Below are 22,223 nucleotides of genomic sequence, written 5' to 3'. Positions count from 1 at the left end.
GGGATAGAAGATGAAACCAGCTACAACATTCCCTTAAACTAAAGCCTAGTCCAGAGCAAGAATCTAAATGTCTTCAATTCTATGAAAGCTGATAAAGGTGAGGAAGCTGCAGAAGAAAAGTTGGAAGCTAACAGAGGTTGCTCCGTAAGTCCTAACATTTAAGGAATAAAACTGTCTGCATAACATCAACGTGTAAGGTGAAGCAAGCAGCAAGTGCTGATGTAGACACTGCAGCAAATTATCCAGAAAGACCTAGCTAAGATGATTGATGAAGGTGGCTACAATACATAACAGATTTTCAATGTAGATGAAAAAAATTTCTATTGGAAGAAGATGCCATCTAGAACTTCCAGAGCTAGAAAGGATAAGTCACTGCCTGGCTTCAAAGCTTCAAAGGACAGGCTTACTCTTTTATGAGGTGCTAAGGCAGCTCATGACTTTAAGTTGAAGCCAATGCTCATTTACCATTCTGAAAATCCTAAGACCCTAAAGAATTATGCTAAATGCACTCTGCCTGTGTGCTTTAAATGGAACAGTGATGTTGGGATGACAGTACATCTGCTTACAGCATGTTTTACTTAATATTTTAAGCCCACTTTTGAGACCTACTGCTCAGAAAAAAGAAAGATTCCTTTCAAAATATTGCTGCTCACTGCCAAGACACCTAGTGCCCCAAGAACTCTGATGAAGATGGATGAGAAGATTAATGTTGTTTTTGTGCCTAATAACACCTCCATTCTGCAGCCCATGGATTGAGAAGTAACTTTATAAGACTGTAGCTACCATAGATATTAATTCCTCTAATGGATCTGGTCAAAGTAAATTGAACTTGAAAACTTCTGGAAAGATACCATTAAAAACATTTGTGATTCATGGGAGGAGGTCACAATATCAATATTAACAGGAGTTTGAAACAAGTTGAAATGACAAAAAATGGCTTAGAATTTTACATGAGCTTGGCTGATAATGCAGTGGCAGGGTTTGAGAGGATGGACTCTAGCCTTCATAATGGTGTTGAAAGGTTGAAGACTTTAGTGGAGGGAGTAAATGTGGATGTGGTAAAAATAGCAAGAGAACTGGAAGTATATGTGGAGCCCGAAGATGTGACTGAATTGCTGCAATGTCATGATCAAACTCAAATGGATGAAGAGATATTTTTTACAAATAAGGAAACAAAGTGGTTTCTTGAGATGAAATCTACTCCTGATGAAGATGCTGTGAACACTGTTGAAATGACAACAAATGGCTTAGAATTTTACATGAGCTTGGCTGATAATGCAGTGGCAGGGTTTGAGAGGATGGACTCTAGTTTTGAAAAAAATTTCTACCGTGGGTCAAATGTTATCAAAATGCATTGCATGCTATTGCATCCAGTAAACTTCATTGTTATCCTAAGAAAGTGCCACAGCAACCTCAACCTTCAGCAGTCACTGCCCTGATCAGTCAGCAACAATCAGTGTTGAGGTAAAACCCTCCACCAGTCAAAAAAGAAACAAAAAGATAAGGACTCGTTGAAGGCTTAGCTGATCATTAGCATTTTTTAATAAAGTATTTTTAATTCGAGTATGTACATTTTTTGGCTATAATGTTATTGCACACTACACTATGGTGTAACTTTTTTTTGAGATGGAGTCTTGCTCTCTCACCCAGGCTGGAGTGCAGTGGCACGATCTCCACTCACTTCAAGCTCTGCCTCCCGGATTCACACCATTCTCCTGACTCAGCCTCCCGAGTCGCTGGGACTACAGGTGCCCGCCACCACACCCAGCTAATTTTTTTTGTATTTTTAGTAGAGACGGGGTTTCACCGTGTTAACCAGGATGGTCTCAATCTCCTGACCTCGTGATCTGCCTGCCTCAGCCTCTTAAAGTGCTGGGATTACAGGCATGAGCCACTGCTCCCGGCCTCTATAGTGTAACTTTTATATGCACTAGAAACCAAAAAATTCATGTAACTTTTTTTATTGCAATATTTTGTTCATTCATTGTGGTTGTCTGGAACTGAACCCACAATATCTATGAGATATTCCTGTACACATTTGCACATTAGTCTCAGCATGACTGGGACAGGGATATTCCCTTACTTTGTGGTCTTTCTTGTCACTTCCCAGGGTTCTTTCCTAAATTGAAGAAAGGCCTCCAATTATCAGCTTTGGAATTACCATGGCTGATTGTCTAGGAGATTTTTGTGTTCAAGAAAAATAAGACTGACATCCTAAAATGGAGCATCATAACCTTTGTTAGCTCATTCCCCTGGAGATGATTAATGGAGACAGGGCTGAATACCCTGACTGACTGTAAAAGCAAATTAGTGAGAAAATGACCATTGGTCAGGGATACCAGTGAACTCTCCAGGGCAACCTGCTTTATGTCATGCTATGAAAGGGCACTGATGCCTTTGCTTAAACAGATGATTTAGAAAATAACCTCATGATGTTTTACCATGTCGTAAATGAAATGTTGTAAAGTGCCTGCAGAAGGTTCTCTGTTTTGTCAGTGTCCTTTTAGTACATGATTTGGTACTTCAATATTCCATCTATGAGGAAAAACAAATGGCAGAGCAGCTGCATACAACTATTATATCTATTGAGGTATAGACCTGTATTTTCAGGACATGAATGACAAGATATAGAGGCTTATTGAAGAATGTAGTTAGATGCTAGGGGGCCACCATATGTATAGATGATTATATATATTGATACTACTCTGCTTTTAGCTAGAACAATTTGCAAAATATGAAATAGATACAAAATCATGTGAATACATTTATACTGAATGCAGCCATTGGGCTTTAGTGTAGAAGACTGGAATATTTATTTTTTAAAATATTGAGAAATGAATGAAATAAACTGAAACTTTCCCCAAATAGCTACAAGAGGCATATTTCAAAAGGAAAACACATTGTTATAAATAATTTATTTGTTTGACATTTTATAAATTTGGGTATAGATAGTTTTGTTTAGGACATGTTACCTGGGGGTTGATGTGAGATTTAAGCCTTAGTTTCCCCATCTATACCAGTTGAGATAATAATTGTGAAGACTAATCGAGAGAATATAAGTAAAATCTTTAGCAGAGTGTAAACATGTTAAATTTTGCCCAAATAATTGAACATTAAGATGGAGAAGAATTAATTTAGATTAACTCTATACATTATTAAGGACAAGCATTCTGGCCGGGCGTGGTGGCTCAAACCTGTAATCCCAGCACTTTGGGAGGCCGAGATGGGCGGATCATGAGGTCAGGAGATTGAGACCATCCTGGCTAACACGGTGAAACCCGTCTCTACTAAAAAAAAAATACAAAAAACTAGCCGGGCGAGGTGGCAGGTGCTTGTAGTCCCAGCTACTCGGGAGGCTGAGGCAGGAGAATGGCGTAAACCCGGGAGGCAGAGCTTGCAGTGAGCTGAGATCTGGCCACTGCATTCCAGCCTGGGTGACAGAGCCAGACTCCGTCTCAAAAAAAAAAAAAAAAAAAAAAAAAGAAGCATTCCAAATAGAAAAATAGGTTTAGGGAAAATCTAAAAACAATTGGAATAATATGCCCATCTCTATTGAGAAGGGTAGATGCATTGTCTAAAAAGAAAGAAAAAATATAATGAAAGACAATATGCTTGGATTTCAATGTAAGTAGCTTTTGTTATAGAGATATGTTGTATTAGCTGATAGATGGTCGACTGGGTATAGTGACTCACGCCTGTAATCCCAGCACTTTGGGAGGCTGAGGCAGGTGGCTCACTTGAGGTCAGGAGTTCAAGACCAGCCTGGCCAACATGGTGAAACCTTGTCTTTACTAAAATACAAAAATTAGCCAGTGTGGTGGCGAGTGCCTGTAATTCCAGCTACTTGGGAGGCTGAGGCAGGAGAATCGCTTGAACCTGGGAGGTTCAATGAGCCAAGATCACGCCAATGTACTCCAGCCTGGGTGACAGAGCGAGACTCCCTCTCATAAATAAATAAATACATTAATAAAAGATGGTAGGCTCACCCAAATTGTAGCAGGATAAACTCAATATAATAGCACACATATTAAATGACAAAATCAGGGCCAAAACACATTTTGACAGCCACCACACGCCCAGTCTATTAAAACAGAATTTAAGTGAACAGGCCATAGATAGTAATTTTAGACAAACTTACATGAAATCAGTCAGCATTTAGGTGAAATGCTCAGCAGGAATCAACATACTATCTTTCATTTGAACTCAATCCTTGACATTATTTGTGGTAGGATGGATCAATCTGATATATCAGTTAGAATGAATTGGACAAAAAAAATACCAAAATAGTTTAAAAGAAAAAAAAAATCTCACCTATCAATGTGTCCCAGAGTAGGATGGCTTTGAATCTGGTTAATTCTGTGGCTGATTACCATTAAGAACCAGTGTTCACATTACACATCCATAAAATGGAATACTACTCAGCAATTAAAAGGAATATCCTACTGTTTTATGTAATAACATGAGTAAACCTCAAACTTATTATACTAAATTTTAAAAACCCAGTATACAGCCTGTATACTGTATAACTCTATTTATATGGCATCTGAAAAAGTCAAAACTATGACAGAAAATAAATCAGTGGTTACCAATGGTCAGGGTTGAGGAGAGATGATTGACTACAAAGAGGCACGTGGAAATTTTGGGGGTGATAAAACTATTCTATATCTTGATTGTGTATTGCTATATGAATATACACATTTGTCAAAACTCATAGATTTATGTATCTATAATTTTACTCTATTTAAATTGTATCTCAATAAGACCAAAAACAAGCAAACAGAACCAAACAAAAATCCAAGGTAATACTTTGCTTTACTTACGTATTTTGCTTACATACTCTAATACTTGCATCTCCTAATAGATGCATCTTTCTATAATTAGATAATGTCTTGAAGAATTTTTTTTGATAAGGGATAGATTTGGAAACTATGTCATATGAGGAATTACTGCAAGAAACGTGACTAGCATGTACACTAGCATGTGGAAGACACATTAGGCTCTGTCTTTATGTTGGTAAAGATTAGAGAGAGAACCATATGCAGAAAGTATCCTACTACATTGTAGAGAGAATGTTCAAATACATAGAGAGTTATCCAAAGATTTCCAGAGGTAGTGAATTATTCATTACTGTGAGTATTCATGCCTGAGACAATCCCTACAGGAATGTAGTATAAAAACATCTAGTCTAACAGATGGCTAGTTGGACTAGACATTCTTTCTTTGCCATATTGAAATAATGGTAATATTATTTCCTAAATATACAAGGAAATATATTTGTGTTTATAGAATACTCATGTATACATAGCATATGACTAAAAAAGAACTTACTATTTAAAAGACTAGAAGGGAATACATAATAAAATGAGAAAATGTATTATATGAGATAGGAAGATGATGGATGAGTTAAAAAAAAATCCAACAGCAATTTGGATGAGAAGTGGAAAATTTTGGCTTAGTTTAATACTGAGAAATTATTGATCTGAGTGGAATCCATTCACAATGAAAACAACCAAACATCTTCCCTTTGACTATGCCTTCTTTAGGAGACCCTCCAAGCTGACACCAGCTGTCTGGGCCTATTCTGATCCAAACCCCAAACTTTTGAATTTCTCTCTGTTTCGGGTTCATAAACATGTTTTTTAAAAAATATAAATTGGAGGATACTCACTGACGTTGAGACATTTCATGAATGTTTACAGCCTGTAGAAAAAAAAAAAAAAATGATTTCCAGCTTGCCTTAAAAGGGAGAATAGCAAATATTTGAGAAATAACTTGTCTATGCTTATGCGTAGCATTGATTCTGTGTTGAATTATTATTATTATTACTACCTAATGCAATCTCTTATTTGTGTGGCAGTTACTGGAAGCAGAAAGGCCAAGATTAACACTAATGACCTATCATTGACAGAGCTAAATGAAGAGCTTTACATTTCATGAGTTACTCTTATTATTACTGTGCTAATCATGGAAAATGCTACTAACTTGAAATCATTCAAATGTACCAGATAAATTTAAGCAGCTGCCTAGCCATCAACACTGAAGTGGAAACACAGTATAACCCAAACTCTACAGTATGAAGTATCGTTTAATAACACAGGTGTGCCTGGGTTATTTTTAGCAGCTTACAAAACCCAATGTTAAATAGCAAAGACATCATGTGTAAAGCTCTTTTTTCATGGTCTAGGTATATCTGTCATGCTTTACATCATGTAAATGAGTTTTCTCTCAAGTTATTTAAGAGCTCACATTATCTTACAAATAACTTCAGAAATGTATCCTAAACTGTATGTATCCTAAATGAGAAATGTATCCTCAACTGAGAAGCTTGCTGGATGGATGATTTATGTTGGCTGAGAAAACAGCAAACAAAAAGGCTTTAATTAGGAAAAAGATGCAGCTACAAGAACTCAAATGCTAGAAAACAAAAAAGCAGTAATTGGAAAAGAAAACAGAAGGACCCTGAACTGATTATGTTTTGTTAATTTCATACACGTGCTGAATACTCATATTCTATAAAGCTCTCTGTTAGCCTTTATGCTGACATAATGATGTATAAAATAATTTCATTTTCTGCCCCAGTGATTTCAACGTTGTTCTAAAAAGAGAAAGAACTCTTACGGTATGGGTTTTCTCTAACATTAACACCAAGTTAAATTATGTTCTACTGGTTGTGGAATTCTTACACTGGTTTCATAGGAAAACATTTTCAGAAGCAATTTACATTTCTTTCTAGGATCTAAACAAGAAGAGCAGAATTTCTAGTTACCAGCATTTCCTACTAGAGTAAGGGCTTCTCTACTCTGTTGGTCAGATCAAAAGACTGAATTTTTTTTCTGTAAGTATTTAAAACTTATTTATTCAGTCACTTAAAATTTAGGTTGAATGCTTTTGTAACACTCCTACATCAGTTGCATAGGAACAATTCAAAGAACCTTTATTCAAACTGGTCAGTTTCAGTATCTTCCCTACATTTAGCAGATCTAATTTCTCATAGCTCACAACATGAGCAGCCTTAACTAATCTTTCTCCTCATGACGTTGCTTTTCATTTTTGTGCTTTTTATCTATTCTGCTTCCTCAATCTGAAATTTTCTCTCCCCTCTTTTCCATATTTATTTAGATCCTGCTTAAACCTTTAAAGCTCAACAAAATCCCTTCCTCCTACACAGAGACATACTGCAGCAAGCTCTCCTGGTATTTCCCTCTCTCTCCTCTGTTTGTTATGCTTACCTGGGAAGTATTTGTTATTCTTACCTGGGAAGTATTGTCTAGTGTCACTGTTTTGATCCCTTTAGATCCACTCCCCCTTCAAATTAATGGCTATTAACCCTTGCAGCACATAAGATTCATGAAAGGTGCTTTTCAAAGAGGATACTCAGGTTCTGTCCCCAAAACAACTGAATTTGAAGTTTTGAAGATAAGGCTTGAATTGAACACTGCTATAAAAAAAAAAAAAAAAAAAATCTTCCAGGGTTATTTTCATGCATAGTAGAAATCAAGAAACCAGTTGATTTAGGATAAGATTAATCCAAAGCAGTTTGTTTCCCATAAAAGGTTATAATTTAAGACCTCCTTTTCACATCTTCCTGTTTATATTCTGTCATATACATGACACAGAGTACATACAGCATTTTTAGATTCAACAAGGAAAGGTGTGACCATCCAAGCCTATTGGTGGTGTGGGTTGAGGAACAGGGAAGACTCCAGCATGCATGCTAATCCCTAATCTAGAACATATTCCTCATTAATAGATTAATCAGCTGAGGTCCATATGGTTTAAAGTTACTCAAGGTAGAGGAACCCAGCATGATAGTGAAAAATGAGGTACAATTTCGATCAAGTCTTCAGCCTCCCCAAAGAGTGAGGTTTTAGATTTCACCAGGCTTTGTGCTCCAACTGATCCCTAGTTGCCTTGTATGTTTTGATGTTCTTGGAATCTGAAAGCTCAGTTCTTTTGGTTTTCAAAATAGTCCCTCATACACTCTCTTGTTTCTTCCACATTGTCTACAGTGCATAGAATACACACAGACACAAGTTGGTTGATTTGATTCATGAACATTTTCCCTTCTCTTGTGTTTATAGCCTTCAGGAATGCTACTGTCCTAAAAAAAAAAAAAAAAAAAGGCCATTTTTTTAAGCCTTAGAATGAAACAAAGGGAATGCTGTACTTGGAATAATCTTGATCCCAAAAATCTTGTTTGGTGTTCAGTAAGTGTGAAGGATGCTAAGTATTCAATATTCTACAAGAATGTTAGCTGCACTGCACATTGCCATCTCCAAATATCTCTCTCTCTGTCTCTCTCTCTCTCTCTCTCTCCCCGTGCCCCCACTCCCTCTCCCTGTCCCCCCACTCCCTCTCCCTGTCCCTCTGCATCTCCCTCTTCTCCCTTCAACCTGCTCTTTCTCTCTAGGGTATGGCATGCATGTAAGATTTCTATTTGCATTCTGCCAAGTAATCAGAAGTAACAGTACCTAACTATTTAACAATCTAAAATATAATAGAAAAAAGCCTATATGAACTATCCAATTTCAATGAATATGAAAGCTGTTTTTATCAATGTCTCTATTAGATTTCGTTAGTGGGTAGTCTCTACCCAACTGACCTCCATTTTCAGTTTCTTTGATTTCAACTGTCTTTGATGGTACTGAATGGACACATCCCCTTGCCACCAGTGGTTAAGAGTTATTGTTTACAAGATTACCAAGGAAAAACTTATGTACCTCAGCTTCTGCTCCTAAGAGATGCACTTTGGGAATGGTAGGATTTTCAACTTAGTTTTATAATTCTGATATCTTCAGAAAAGATCCAAAAATTTCCCTGAAATACACCAACTACTGTTCTCACCTTCTGTAAGGTATTGACAACAGAAATGCCAAATCATAAATGGGCTATTTTATAAAAAACACATTTGTGTGTTTACAGATAAAATGACAAATTTAAAACCTCAGGAACATTCCTCTGTCAGTTTCTGTTGTGTCAGATATTGTATACTCTCTTCTGTATGACCTTGGAAGGTAACAACTTCCCTTATGTGGAAACAACTCTCGCATGAATTGTAAATGATGTCGAAGGATTGTTCTACAACAAAAGTGTCTGGATTGATAGTATCTGGAATTTCTTCAAGTTGTAAATGTCTTTTCTAATCGTTTTAACTAGTCCACTTTTATAGCAAACATCTCAAATTTTGTTTAGAAAAAATAAAATAAAATGATGTTTTTTAACTTGTAATACTGAATAATGTTTGAATGGCTGAAAGTAAATCAAACGATGACAATTCTGCATTTTTGTCAAAGGGGGAATTTTCTGTTCCCATAACCACAATCTCTCTAATTCCACTAGCCAATTATAGGGCGTGAGGTAATAATGTTCTCAAGGGGAAATGCCATTGCATTGACCTCAGACTCAGGGGGACTAGGGAATGGGTTGGATAAGCAGCAGAAAATAATGAGCACACACCGTCAGGTCAGATGAAATGGAAACAGAATGTAATCATAACAACTTTGCTCTTCATGCTTTGAATTTACGGAGCTGTTTTCCTGTGTGGCTATCTGTATGCAACGAATGGCTTAAACTTCCTACTTCTAAAATAAATGCTGCTTGCATCAAGCAAACTTGACAAAGCCATGACCTATTTTGATAAAATTCAGGCAAGGTTTTAAGTGGATTTTTCTCTATACCAACCAACCAGTTTGTTGTTTGAAAAATACATGCACATAAACTCATACACATACCACAGAGACACACACACACAGACACAGACACACACACACACACACACGCACATCCTTTATAACTAAAAGTTCCAAAAATTCTAGTAGTTTTCACTTCCAAAGAATACAAGGCACATTGTATATAGATAAATGACATTCGCTGTTTGGAATGTATACCATTTTCTTCTTTTGTTTTCCTTGGTCTATAATGAATACATACACTTTTTTTAAACACTTGTGCCATTTACATATACCCAAGAAAATCATCACTTATTAATTGTAAGTTTTATATGTGTATGGTATATGTGTCTATATACATATTCATACATTCATACATCCCTGCATACACACATACATTAATTAATTTTTTAACTAAAACTATGCTTCTCTCCTTATGTGCAGAGATGAGGCCCTGCCATCTTGGTGTTCCCCTTGTCAGAATCAGTACAGCAATTTTATTTAGGAGTACAGGTATTGGACTCAGGCTGGTTCTGCAACTTACTAACTACGTAACATTCCTGAGCCTTAGTTTCCTTGCCTTTAATATGGAGGAAGCACAGTCTACTGCATATCTAGTATTAGATAATATATGCATAGTTTGGGGTTATTTGTAATTACCCAACATTTAATCACTATTGATATGGTTTGGCTGTGTCCCCACCCAAATCTCATCTTGAATTCCCATGTGTTGTGGGACAGACCTCGTGGGAGATAATTGAATCATGGGGGTGGGTCTTTCCTGTGCTGTTCTCGTGATAGTGAATAAGTCTCATGAGATCTGATGGTTTTAAAAAGAGGAGTTTTCCTGCACAAGCTCTCTTGTCTGCTGTCATGTGAGATGTGCCTTTCACCTTCCACCATGATCATGAGGCCTCCTCAGCCATGTAGACCTGTAAGTCCATTAAACTTCTTTCTTTGTAAATTGCCCGGTTTTGGGTATGTCTTTATTAGCAGTGTGAAAACGGACTAATACAATTATTATTTACCAATATATGTGAAAGAGAAAAATGGGAACAAGACATTTTAGATTAACTGATGGATCATTTAAGGTCCTAAAAGGATATTAATGGTACACCCAAATTAGAATAATCCAACAAGAGTTCATTTGCCAAAGGATTAAATACAAAGGTATCAGAAGGTATAGGAGACCTGCAAGGGATAATGCAGAAACCTGGGGGGATAAAGGGAACAATAGGCCACTGGGGCCAGTGCAGGGCTGAGACCTGTGCTGTGTGTCCCCATTGCTCCTTATTTGTCTCCCTTGCTCCATAAAATACAGTGCTCCTTTAAGATTAAAAATTTACCATCTTTAACCCACAAAATTCCCTGTTTTTTTCCATGCCCTCCAGTTTGGTCTTCTGATTGGCAATCTTCATTTTGATTCTGGTTCTTCAGTTCTTCCCACACCCCAGGCATGAAACATCCTTTGTTTCTTTCTTTGCTCAATATATAATGAATAGCTTTGGTTCCCTGACAAGAACTTCTCTTTCAGTACTCTGTTCCCACCCCATATCACACCTTCTTGTCATCTGAAATTGTGCTGTTTCTGAATTCACAGTTTTCTAACATTCCACTCTCCAACTACAACCTCTTGTGCCTCTAGCTCTCTTACTCAAGCTGTATGGTTTATTGACTACATGGTTACTTCTCTAGTTTTCCAATATGTTTCATCTACCCTGTTCTCTGAATGTAGGTGAATGATAAATAATTAGAGATATATTAATACACTTTAAAGTTAAAAAAAAAAAAGCCTCTCTCTTGGACATTGATGAAAAATAAATGGGCAAAGATAAACAGAAATGAGTGGTGGTTTCACTGAGTCATCTCATGAGCCTCTTCTAGAATTTCCATGAGGTTCTGCTATGTATTATCGAGGATTTGGTTATAATTTTCCCTTTAACATTTAAGGGATATGCAGTTGGCTTCTTGGCATGCAACAGACAAACAAGCAAAAAATTAACAGATTCATATCAACACTGTAGCTCTTTTTCCACAAATTTCAAATTTCAAACGTATTGGCTCAGTCATTTTCCTTTCATCCATTAATCCTCTCCTCTCTTTCCATCTGTTGTTTTCCAGTTTGAATTCTGTAGTTCATATTCTAATCATTGACAATAAATAGTTTTATTGCTTTTGTGATCTCTCCAGAAAAATCCCAATGATTTATTTTCTTCCAAATTTGCATCTATGAAACTGCAGCTTAGTGGAGAAATTTCACATAACTGGTCAGATTCTGCCACCAGAATATATCTCAAACTTGCCTAATTCCCCTAATTTCTATTGTGAAATAAAACCAAACCATGAGATTTCTCACTGGCCTATTCCAGCCTTTCATAGTACTTTAGGATCAACTCATGCCCCTTTCTAATTCACTCTTAACAACACAGCAAATGAGAGTTTCATAAAATAAAACTAGCTTTTGCCAGTGCTTTGTGGAAAATTCTTCAATGACAATCCTTTGTTGTGAGAAAGAAAATCAAACTCATGAATATTGCCAAAAGGTCCTGCCTAATTTGGTCCTTGGCCAATACCAACATCATTCTCCCTCTTCTTTATTACACTCTATGCTCACTGTCCTTTTTTCACTTCTGCAAAAGGCAAATAATCCCACCTCAAGGCCTTTGCGTATGCTGTTCTTTTTCCTAGAACATTCTTCTTCCTCCTTTGTGAATGGCTGATTCCTTCTCTTTCTTATGTATTTGCTTAAATGTAGTCTCCCTTATTTGAAGTAGGCAAATACCTTCCTCCTTCCCCTGCTTTCTCCCCAATACTCATTTCTCCTACTTTCTCCCCTTTTCTACTTTCTCTGTCTCCTACTTTCTCCCTAACACTGTATTCTTTTTCTTTATGATTACACAGTATTTATCTTCTTTACCTATTAGTATCTCTACTGCATCCTGTGTGAGTTCAGGACCAAGTTTATTCTGTTTGTTTTTGTATTCTCATTGCCTAGCACAGTCCTTAATATATAGTAGATGATGAATAAATATTAAATGAGTGAAAGAAGCATTAGGATATAGTGGGCAATAGGGAGACATATATACCTTTTGAGCTAGGAAGTTATAGTCTGTATCATAAATTTATGCAGATTAATTTAGTGATATAAAAATTAAATTACAAGTTAAGTGAGACAAGTGAAATTATCTCTTTTAATTAAATTAAACTCAGGACTTTCAGGGTTATCTTTGTACAAAGTTTGAATGATCTGGACCTTGCTCTCTTCAATTTCACTTTCCCCCTAATATCCTCTCCCTTTGATTATTTCTGTCACATCTCACTTGCACCTGGAGATGCTGACCCCTTTAAATGTTCTGATTCAAGTTATTGATAGCACTCTACAGCACAGCTAAGATAGGCTGAAAAAATACAAAATAGATTGTATAACACTAAGAAAAACCAATACCTAAGGGCATAAATACAAAGAATATAAGAAATGCAAAAAGTCCAATTTATGATATAGGAGTTTAATCCTGCTCTCTCTAGTTCCCTGCTTGAGTGCAAAATGTCTGGCTCAGCCAACCTCTCACTCAGAGCTGCCTCCACTAGAGCTCCCCAAAGGGGTGACGCAGCTCACTGTCTCTTTGACTGTGACTCTCATTTCCTGGATCTCTATATTCCCAGGTAATAGTCGCCCTGCCTTGGGCCTCCATACTTTAAAGAAGTCTGTTCTTATCCTCTTCTGATCTTCCCCTTCTTATGGGCGTAAGACATCTTACAGATCAAGGGAACTTACTCAGGGGCTGTAACTGCCTGCTGCCATTTCTAAACCATAGTTCAGGAATCTGAAACTCGCATAAGTGCCCCAAGCTCAGTTCCAGAGTCTTTGCGGTCCTCCTCCCTAGATCCATTTTCTGATGGCAGATTACACTCTAGAGTATATGCAACTCTAGGCCTGAGGGATGGCTACAGGGCCACGGTGTAAAGAGGTGTGAAAAGACCTTGAACATGTAGGCTGTGGTGTCTGCGTGTATATGCGTTGTGCCTCTTGTGGTAGAGGACAAAATGGGATGGAAAGAGAGGGTAGGAAAATACTAAGAGCAATTGAATTATCTTTTTATTAGTAAGTACACAACAAATAGTTTAGATTAAAAGTAAAAATCATTGAACGTTAGGAATTACAGGCAAATGGAAGAGTTTAAACTTGAATATGTAATATTTGAAAGAGTTTTTTAAATTAAGTTACTTAACCATGCTGTCTAAATTAAATGAGATTTTGCCCCACCTTGTTGAGTCTGCATACAGGCATACAGACTTGCACATACTTTAGGAAGTAACCCAAGCTCTAGTTGGATGGTTAATAGAGTAGAAACCCACGTACAGATGTTTGGATGTTTTCCAATAAAAATAAGTCATTTGCTTTTCTTCTCAGTACTGAAGAAGGATGAGCAAAAATATTAAAAGGCAAAGATAAACAGGCCTTGCTGAATTGTTGAAGACTAACTCCATTTAGGTCAAGGTCATACGATATATCAGTGTGATTTTAATTGTATTGTTTTCTAGTGAGCATTATGGGTGTGTCTGATTCCAATTTTAATTATTTCATATACTTTTTCAGTTGCCTATACTATAATAAGCCACATTCCTCAGCATCAAATCAATCAGAACTCCACCTAATTTCAGTGGGGATATTTTTTGAGGATGAGCTAAATATTTGTACCTAATATCTCAGAAGCCAACAACAATCTGTGGATTAAAGATAGCTTTTGTGTATAGAGGAAATGTCCTTTGTTTTGTCATACAATTGCTAAAAGAACTACTTGCAGTAAAACAGTATATAGGAATTTATCATTTAAACCATCAGAAGCAGTTTTCATTATTTCAAACAACTATAAGAATAAAAATTGCATGTTAAAATAAACAGTGCATAAATTAATAGTTAAAACAAATGTAGTTGAGCCAAAAAAAAAAACCCTTAACTATTCTGAAGATTCAGTATCATTGTACTTTTAAGGGTATTAATTTTGTGATAAGCATCATTAGGCCTCTTCATGAAAGTGATTTTACAATAACTATAGTAAAACAGGGTGATATCGTTTTGGATACATGTCCCTGCTCAAATCTCATGTTGAATTGCAGTCCTCCAATGTTGGAAGTGGGGCCTGGTGGAAGGTGATTAGATCACAGGGGTGAATTTCTCATGAGTGGTTCAGCGCCATCCTCTTGATACTATTCTCACAGTAGTGAGTTCTCATGCGATCTGATTGTTTAAAAGTATGTGACACCTTCCCCTCTCTCTCCTTCTTGTTCTTGCTCTGTGGCTTGCTATGTGACTTGCAAGCTCCTGCTTCACCTTCCACCATGATAGTAAATTTCCAGAGGCTTCCCCAGAAGGAGATTCCAACTCCATGCTTCCTGAACAGTCTACAGAACTGTGAGTTAATTTACCCTCTTTTCGTTATAAATTATACAGCCTCGGCTAGGTGCAGTGGCTCACGCCTGTAATCCCAGCACTTTGGGAGGCCGAGGCAGGTGGATCACGAGGTCAGGCGTTTGAGACCAGCCTGGCCAACATGGTGAAACCCTGTCTCTACTAAAAATACAAACATTATCCGGGTGCAGTGGTGGGCCCCTGTAATCCCAGCTACTCGGGAGGCTGAGGCAGGAGAATTGGTTGAACCCGGGAGGTAGAGGTTGCAGTGCACTGATATCGTACCACTGCACTCCAGCCTGGGTGGCAGAGCAAAACTCTGTCTCAGGAAAAAAAAAAAAAAAAAAATTACCCAGTCTCAGGTATTTCTAGCAATGTGAGAATGGCCCAGTACGTAGGGAGAGAGGCTAGTTGTAGCTTATCTTCAACCCTTGATATAAACTACAGATTTTTAAGTAACCGTTATTTCCAAATGTATTTCTTGAAACAATGCTGCCACATGGGTATATAAATGAGGTGTGCTGCTTTGGAGGGCTCTACCATCACTATTATTCCGGCTATCTGAGTGGATACGTGCCTTGTTAAAGCATTAAATAATGAGGTCGCACTTCAATAGCTAATTACAGCCTCTGTCCTCTGTTTTCTGTAAATGCATATATGTGCGTGTTTCTGGCCCTACTGACATAATCAAATCTCCAGAAGAGTAGTCTAATCTATTATGGTAGCAAAGCTAAAATCTTCAGAATTTTGTATTCTCATTTTCATGCCTGGTATGGTGATTCATATAAATGGTTAGTTTAAAAATCAAACCAGACATTTTTTCCACCATTACAAAAATCATTTAAATTACAAGGGAGTGTATTTCCATTTTGCATTAGAATAAAAAGTAACAAATGTTATTATTTGCCAAGTCAACCTTTTAAAGTCTTTATTATGTAATACAAAGCAATATGGAAAAGAAATTTGATTTTCACTGAAATTCAGCACACTCATCAAACCTTTGGTTTTGGTGAACCGTTGATGTTATGTAAAAACTCTAAAATTTAGGATGATAGAAAATGAATGCTTATCATAAATTTGCAATCATATTGTTTAGACTGCATGCAATATATTTATTTATTTGTCGTGACTCAAAAGGGTTATGAAAGACAGTGGTTGAATTGTCAACATTTCTCTAGTATTTATATAGTAAGACTGAAATAATGAGAGTGTTTTATTGTTCTTGGATAGGACTGTGATTTTGAAAAAGATTAAATGGCCCCAGTTACAGCTAACATTGTACAGTATAAGAATTTTCAGAAATAAATGACTATAATAGTTTTTTTTCTAAAAAGGAACAGCAAAGAAGCCCAAATTTCTTGCATCAAATAATATGTTGAATCATTCAATTATATGAATTTTATTTAAAAATACATGTATAAGATAGTAACATTACTATTAGCAAAAAAAAAAAAAAAAAAAAATTAGGGATGAAAAGTAAATTATAATGAAACCATAGTGATGCCATACTTGTTATATTGGAAAATCCCTTTGTAATTTTAAAAAAATCTAATGTATTTTTGGTCACTTAATCTTTAAAATACTTAAAGAAATAGGGAGAATATTAAATTCTGGTTCTAATTTAGAAATAGCTTATTGGCATAGGCCTGAATGCACTATAATATCTTGCTATTACTGGTAAAAGAAAAATGTTTATCTAGACTATTTTGACTGTATATTCATGACAACCAGTGTGGTGAATGTAGACCCCCAAACATTCGATCGTTTGCAGTCCTACAAATAATCTGTCCTGCTGATTCAGATACCCAGATATCCTCTGGATATTTCTTTGTATACATGATCCTTGTAATGAAAATAATGATGTTGATTTGTGCTTCTGCTCAACATGTATACCCCAAGAAAGGGCAGAGTTTGGTCTCTGTTCTAGGGTGATTTCTTTACAATTGCTGTTCTCTATTGATTGTTTTCACTTCATTTAAACTTAGAATATAGATCGGATCTGTGCATATAGTTGCTAATGACATTTTGTTAACAGCAGCAAGATAAAATTGCCAGTACCATACCATGGCAAGAATATTTTATTAATTGTCCAGTCTGGGCACCAGGCCAAGGTAAAACCAACAGGATAAATGGTTCATTGCCATTGCTTTCAAAAGAAGGTTATAGTACTGTTCTTTCCTTTCGAACATTGGCTCAATTCCCATTCTTTAATTAATCTGCAAGAGGCTGACACTATTGTCTTTCCTAATTTTCTTGTTTTGGAATTGCCTAATGGATTTCCTCTCTTATCTCTGTACTCACATCCCATTATTCCTACTATGTTATTGCATGTAATTTATACAAATTCTAATTGCATGTAATTTATTCAACTTCTTAGTTTTCCTGCCTTTACTTCAATTCCTTAAAACTAAACTTTATGCTTACCGCACTCCTAAATTCTTTTTTTGTAATGCTAATCTACAGATATTAAGAGTTACACGTACACACACACACACACAGAGACAGACAGACAGACAGACAGAGAACAGAGAGAGGTCAGAAACATGTATGCCACATTTTAGTCAAGAGCTTAAATTTTTATCAGAAATGGTTCGGAGATGACAAAGTAAAAAAACATTTTACTGAGTTTTAAATTTATCTTGAAGAATGTTATCAGCCAAAGCAATGGGGTGCAACATTATAATGATGGTACACTGAAGTAAGAAATTGTTCATGAATGCATTTTCCTTATGCCTTCTGGGATACTACATAGATTTCATTGTTTAGAAGGAGGCTTTTAAAAACTTTTGTGTTTTTGATTAGGCAACTTAAAACTAAGAGCTCATTTGTGCCTTGAATAGAAGCTTTGTTAAATAAAAACTAGTTCTTATTAATTTTATGACAAATGAACCTGAACAATATTATATCAAGGCATGTAAGCATAACTACAAAATGGCATATAATCAAATACACATCAATTAAAAATAAAACTTACATAACTAAAATATTTTACCTAAATGAAAAAATCTACATACAGATATTAATAGCATTGTTCAATGTTACCTGTAAAAAAGCTGAATATGCTTATTATATAGAAGTTTGTTATGCACCCAGCCTAAATAGATGCCATGATTTAAATGTTCACATAATGTCCATTTATTTTGAGTCTATAATTAGAAAATGTTAGTAAAATGACTATTTACTAATGGAAAAAAAGAAACTTTACTTGTTTGGTCTAACATAAGCCACAAAGAAGCCTTCTCAGTGTCCTGTGAGATGAAATGATACATAAATGTATAACAAGTCTAAGTACATGATATTTTCGGGTTTTGAAAAGTAAGATAATTTAACTAATAAAAAACTTGTGAGCAATGGCCCTGACATGGGCTATGTTTTTTAAAAAAGAACTAAATCTACCAACATATGTTATTCAGGAAATAATTTTGTCTTTGTTTAGAAAGAATTTATGGTAGTTAAGCTGTAATTTTTCCTATAAACAAGCATTTAAGAGAATGACCAGAAAAACATCTTATATTCTTTTAACATTCCAATGAGGAGTCCACAGTCCCAAGGGAGTAGAAATGTTACTAATAAAGTTAGTATAATACTTTCAATACTAATGTGTCAGTGTCAATATGTATGCTAGATGTGTTTCAGTAAACAGTGCAAAGGCTAGAATTTATTTTTGCATGCATGTGATAAAAAGGTGATTTTTGTGATAATTTGGAACTTCCTACAATAATAATATATTTACTTAAAAACATTCCACTCTACATTTATAAACCTAAAATGTTTGAGAGAATTCATAAGAACACCAGTCAACATTGATACGCTTGACTAATTACATCTCTATAAATTAATAAGATTCAGTCCATAAGCCATACTTAAAAAATAGACCTTGTTATTCTGTAGTGAAAACACATACACAACCAACATAATTACCTAAGATAAACTTATATTCTGAGCACACAAGAAAAGTTTAGAAATTTTCTAAACTCTATTCAAATGATAATATTTGCTAACATAGCTGAGGTGGGTCTTCAGGCTGCTGTGGGATCTTAATATAAATCATGATGGCATTGAGTAAAGTATTAAATATTCTTCGAAGGATATTTTTGAGCTGTTTCCCTAGTGTGTCTATCAGAGTCTAGCTCTAATCAGAATCTGACATTCCTCAGGGGATTAGACTAGTTATTTTAGGCACAAAAACTTCTCATAGTTTATATCAGAAAACCTTAGAACATGAACTAAATATCTGTGGAAAAGCTTACGTGGATTCAGACATCATTTTCAAGGAAGAAAAATGGTTTTATGTGAAGGCATCTCTTGCAATCAATTCTATGGTAAGGTGGGATAGGAGCTTAAAGGAAAGGATGGAGACATGACTGCTAAACCTTTATGACAGAATATCAGCAGTGCTTCTCACACACCTAGGGCCCCAGGAGGAATAAAATCTCACTTGTTTATTAATGCCTTAATTTAAATTTAAAATTAAGTTTATTAATTTTCCATAATCCATTACTGTAAAAACTGCTTTATGGAGCAACACAGTTTTCTTTTTAGTTGATGCATCTTCACTTTGATGATTCTTATTGATGAAAAAAAAAAAAAAAACTTTGAGGAAACACTGGAGAAGTAGTTTTGCAATAAATAGAAAAGATACTTTAACCAAATGTTCTTTTATTTAAACCATTTTATAGATATGCAACTTCAATGGGACAACTTATCTAGTATTTCCTCAACTTTTGTTTTTTCCTAATAAGGATCCTCTTGAATAATATTTCAGTGTCTCCTAGAATTCTATCCTAAGGGAAGAAAAACACCTCCTCAGATCAAGTTAAACAAATCCCCTATTAGAAATGAGAACAATATAATAATATCAGTTGGGGCTTTTTGTTTGTTTGCAAGTGTAACAGATGTCAAATCCAAGCTAACTTTAGCACCAAAAAATGACTTCAGTTTAAGTAAGCTGAAGACACTGAATCAGCTCACAGAGTCAATAGCTGAGATGCAAGGACTGGTCTTCAAAGGGCTGAAATAGGATAACCTCTTATCTAGTGCTCTGCCTCTCTCCCTCTCTTGCTCTTAGTTTCTTTTTCTCTCTGATTAAAAAACAAACAAACAAACAAACATCTTAGCCTGTCTTTTCCTGTTCACACCTCGTCCTCTTAAAGCAAACTGACTTCCCCTGGTGTCTGTGGATTATGTTCTCTGAAGCCCAAATTTAACAACTCAATGGGCAAGAAGTGCCGGCATTGCCCAGAGTCAATGTAGCTATTGCAAGGATAAATGCTGATTCCCTTAACTTGGGTCACATTTCCATTTCTTGACCTAATTGTTGTTATTAGAAGGATGGAAAATTGTGAAGAGCCAAAACTAGGTCATATGTGGTCAAAGGACAGGGTCTTCTAAGAGAAGGAAAGCTAACAAGAGGCAGTAGCTACTGCATTCTGTTAATTATGAACTGAGATGTATGTATCCTTTTGTCAAGAAGCTCAGAACTAAATGGATGCCTTCCCTTCAAAAATAGTTTTATCCTAGGTCCCCCTGTATCTATGTTCCTATTTGTTTTAACTTTTCTTATTAAATAATGATTATATTTCTTAAACATGTGTAATACTATAAGTCACTTCAACATTGCTTTGGTGATAGATAGTATATATTACAAAAAATGTAATAAATCAAATGCCACTGGGTTTCTAGTAGATCAAAGCATTATCTATTTTAGAAAAGTTAAATGAAGTATAGTAGTTTTATCTTAGCAAATGTAGACAGCTATTCATGCAAAGAATGTGGCTAAAAATATAAAGGATGCTACAATCTATTGGTGCTGCCCACTGGGTGACATAAACAGTAGTTAAACTAGATTCAGCTGTGACTTTAATTGTTGGTGTCATATAAAAATAACTCTTGGATTTGATTTAATCTTCTTGCTTCTGGAAATGCTTGAACTAATTTATAAACACTAGAGGTGACCTACCATAGCCAGTGACCTAGTATTATGAGATGTTGCCAAATCATAATGAAGTTTCCAGAGAATGCAATGAGAAACAATGCATAACATTTCTTAGCCATTATATTTTTAAAATTATATGTTTGGATGTAGGTTGTCATCCACTTGGGTGAAGTTTATCAGTGGATAATAAAGATGTTAAATGTAAACAGTGAATGATAGTGACATGTAAGGTTTTTTAAGAACACTAAGAAGATGTACTAAAGGTATCAGCCGAATTCTTTGGTTTCTACAAAAATGTTTTTCAACTTAACTCGCCACCGTCCCTGGACATAGTGTATGGAAGGATATGACCTGAGAGTTAGGATGTCTATCAAACCACTCACTTAGAAATTAAAGAGATGGCCTGATAAATATATTATTCACTGCCTACAATGAAAACATTCATTTGACATCCCAGCTCTACCAGGAACAAATTGCTTTCCACTTGTAAAAGCCACCCATGAAATCCTGCAAGCCTTTTCAAAATGTATGTGTCTCCAAAATTGTTACTGGGATGATCAAGTCTCCATTCCTTCAGAATTCTTTCTTGGTTCTCCAATTTTTAGAATTTCAATCAGGTGATACCAAAGGGGACTAGTCCCTCCTGACTTTTCCAAAGAGGACCTTTTGTTTTCACTGAAAGATTCTAAAATTTTATGTAAAATCTGTTATTGATGCTAAAGAATTAACCAAATGACAATTTCAAGCTTGAAAGTGGGTTGAGCCATGTTGTATAGGAAACTGAATAATGGTCACCTACAGCTATGAAGTCCTAGTCCCTGGAACTTGCCAACGTTACCTTATTTAGAAAATGAGTCCTTGGGCTGGGTGTGGTGGCTCACGCCTGTAATCCCAGCACTTTGGGAAGCCAAGGCAGATGGATCACCTGAGGTCAGGAGTTCAAGACTAGCCTGGCCAACATGGTGAAACCCTGTCTCTACTAAAAATACAAAAATTAGCTGGGCGTGGTGGCGGGTGCCTGCAATCTCAGCTACTCAGGAAGCTGAGGCAGGAGAATTGCTGGAACCTGGGGGGCAGAGGTTGCCGTGAGCCAAGATCATGCCACTGCACTCCAGCCCAGGTGACAACAGTGAGACTCCATCAGGAAGGAAGGAAGGAAGGAAGGAAGGAAGGAAGGAAGGAAGGAAGGAAGGAAGGGAGGAAGGGAGGG

Source organism: Piliocolobus tephrosceles, chromosome 5 (genome assembly GCF_002776525.5).
Source record: "Piliocolobus tephrosceles isolate RC106 chromosome 5, ASM277652v3, whole genome shotgun sequence".
Taxonomy (NCBI): domain Eukaryota; kingdom Metazoa; phylum Chordata; class Mammalia; order Primates; family Cercopithecidae; genus Piliocolobus; species Piliocolobus tephrosceles.
Note: the sequence above shows the minus strand (reverse complement) of the source record.